This window comes from Lipotes vexillifer, unplaced genomic scaffold (genome assembly GCF_000442215.2).
Source record: "Lipotes vexillifer unplaced genomic scaffold, Lipotes_vexillifer_v1.1 scaffold257, whole genome shotgun sequence".
Lineage (NCBI taxonomy): Eukaryota > Metazoa > Chordata > Mammalia > Artiodactyla > Lipotidae > Lipotes > Lipotes vexillifer.
In genome coordinates this window covers 732,385-735,524 of record NW_006778935.1, presented here as the reverse complement: position 1 = coordinate 735,524, position 3,140 = coordinate 732,385, and positions in this window count along the sequence as shown.

Sequence of the window (3,140 nt, the reverse complement as noted above, 5' to 3'; positions counted from 1 at the left end):
GGATAGCATTGAATCTGTAGGTTGCTTTGGGTAGTATAGTCATTTTCACAATATTGATTCTTTCAATGCAAGAACATGGTATATCTCTCCATCTGTTTGTATCATCTTTAATTTCTTTCATCAGTGTCTTATAGTTTTCTGCATACAGTTCTTTTGTCTCCCTTGGTAGGTTTATTCCTAGGTATTTTATTCTTTTGGTTGCAGTGGTAAATAGGAGTGTTTCCTTAATTTCTCTTTCAGATGTTTCATCATTAGTGTATAGGAATGCAAGAGATTTCTGTGCATTAATTTTGTATCCTGCAACTTTACCAAATTCATGGATTAGCTCTAGTAGTTTTCTGGTGGCATCTTTAGAATTCTATATGTATAGTATCATGTCGTCTGCAAACAATGACAGTTTTACTTCTTCTTTTCCAATTTGGATTCCTTTTATTTCTGTTTCTTCTCTGACTGCTGTGGCTAGGACTTCCAAAACTATGTTGAATAATTGTGGCGAGAGTGGACATCCTTGTCTTTTTCCTGATCTTAGAGGAAATGCTTTCAGTTTTTCACCATTGAGAATGATGTTTGCTGTGGGTTTTCGTGTATGGCCTTTATTATGTTGAGGTAGCTTCCCACTATGTCTACATTCTGGAGAGTTTTTATCTTATATGGGTGTTGAATTTTGTCAAAGCTTTTTCTGCCTCTATTGAGGTGATCATATGGTTTTTCTTCTTCAATTTGTTAATATGGTTTATCACATTGATTGATTTGCATATATTGAAGAATCCTTGCATCCCTGGGATAAATCCCACTTGATCATGGTGTATGATCTTTTTAATGTGTTGTTGGATTCTGTTAACTAGTATTTCGTTGAGGATTTTTGTATCTATATTAATCAGTGATATTGGTCTGTAATTTTCTTTTTTTTGTAGTATCTCTGTCTGGTTTTGGTAGCAGGGTGATGGTGGCCTCATAGAATGAGTTTGGGAGTGTTCCTTCCTCTGCAATATTTTGGAAGAGTTTGAGAAGGATAGGTGTTAGCTCTTCTTTAAATGTTTGATAGAATTCACCTGTGAAGCCATCTGGTCCTGGACTTTTGTTTGTTGGAAGATTTTTAATCACAGTTTCAATTTCATTACTTGTGATTGGTCTGTTCATATTTTCTATTTCTTCCTGGTTCAGTCTTGGAAGGTTATACCTTTTTAAGAATTTGTCCATTTCTTCCAGGTTGTCCATTTTTTTGGCATAGAGTTGCTTGTAGTAGTCTCTTAGGATGCTTTGTATTTCTGTGGTGTCTGTTGTAACTTCTCCTTTTTCATTTCTGATTTTATTGATTTGAGTCCTCTTCCCCTTTTCTTGATGAGCCTGGCTAATGGTTTATCAATTTTATCTTCTCAAAGAACCGGCTTTTAGTTTTACTGATCTTTGCTATTGCTTTATTTGTTTCTATTTCATTTATTTCTGTTCTGATCTTTATGATTTCTTTCCTTGTGCTAATTTTGGGTTTTGTTTGTTCTTCTTTCTCTAGTTCCTTTACTTGTAAGGTTAGATTGTTTATTTGAGCTTTTTCTTGTTTCTTTAAGTAGGCTTGTATTGCTATAAACTTCACTCTTAGAACCACTTTTGCTGCATCCCATAGGTTTTGGATTGTCGTGTTTTCATTGTCATTTCTCTCTAGGTATTTTTTGATTTCCTCTTTGATTTCTTCAGTGATCTCTTGGTTATTTAGTAACGTATTGTTTAACCTCCATGTGTTTGTGATTTTTACGTTTTTTTCCCTGTAATTGATTTCTAATCTCATAGTGTTGTGGTCAGAAAAGATGCTTGATATGATTTCAGTTTGCTTAAATTTACTGAGGCTTGATTTGTGACCCAAGATGTGATCTATCCTGGAGTATGTTCCATGTGCACTTGAGAAGAAAGTGTAATCTGCTGTTTATGGATGGAATGTCCTATAAATATCAATTAAATCTATCTGATGTATTGTGTCATTTAAAGCTTGTGTTTCCTTATTAATTTTCTGTTTGAATGATCTGTCCATTGGTGTAAGTGAGGTGTTAAAGTCCCCCACTATTATTGTGTTACTGTCAATTTCCTCTTTTATAGCTGTTAGAAGTTGCCTTATGTATTGGGTTGCTCCTATGTTGGGTGCGTATATGTTTATAGTTGTTATATCTTCTTCTTGGATTGATCGCTTGATCATTATGTAGTGTCCTTCCTTGTCTCTTGATTCTTTATTTTAAAGTCTATTTTATCTGATATGAGTATTGCTACTCCAGCTTTCTTTTTTTTTTTTTTGCGGTACGCGGGCCTCTGACTGTTGTGGCCTCTCCCATTGCGGAGCACAGGCTCCGGACGCGCAGGCTCAGTGGCCATGGCTCACGGGCCCAGCTGCTCCGCAGCATGTGGGGGCTTCCCGGACCGGGTCACGAACCCGTGTTCCCTGCATCGGCAGGCGGACTCGCAACCACTGCGCCACCAGGGAAGCCCTCCAGCTTTCTTTTGATTTCCATTTTCATGGAATATCTTTTTCCATCCCCTCACTTTCAGTCTGTATGTGTCCCTAGGTCTGAAGTGGGTCTCTTTTAGGCAGCATATATATGGGTCTTGTTTTTGTATCCATTCAGCAAGCCTGTGACTTTTGGTTGGAGCATTTAATCCATTCACATTTAAGGTAATTATATGTATGTTCCTATTACCACTTTTTTAATCGTTATGGGTTTGTTTTTGTAGGTCCTTTTCTTCTCGTGTTTCCCGCTTAGAGAAGTTCCTTTAGCATTTGTTGTAGAGCTGGTTTGGTGCTGCTGAATTCTCGTAGCTTTTGCTTGTCTGTAAAGCTTTTGATTTCTTCATCAAACTTGAATGTGATCCTTGCTGGTTAGAGTAATCTTGGTTGTAGTTTCTTCCCTTTCATCACGTTAAATATATCATGCCACTCCCTTCTGGCTTGTAGAGTTTCTGCTGAGAAATCAGCTGTTAACCTTATGAGAGTTCCCTTGTATGTTATTTGTCATTTTTCCCTTGTTGTTCTCAATAATTTTTCTTTGTCTGTAATTTTTGCCAATTTGATTACTATGTGTCTCGGCATATTTCTCCTTGGGTTTATCCTGTATGGGACTCTCTGCACTTCCTGGACTTGGGTGGCTATTTCCTTTACC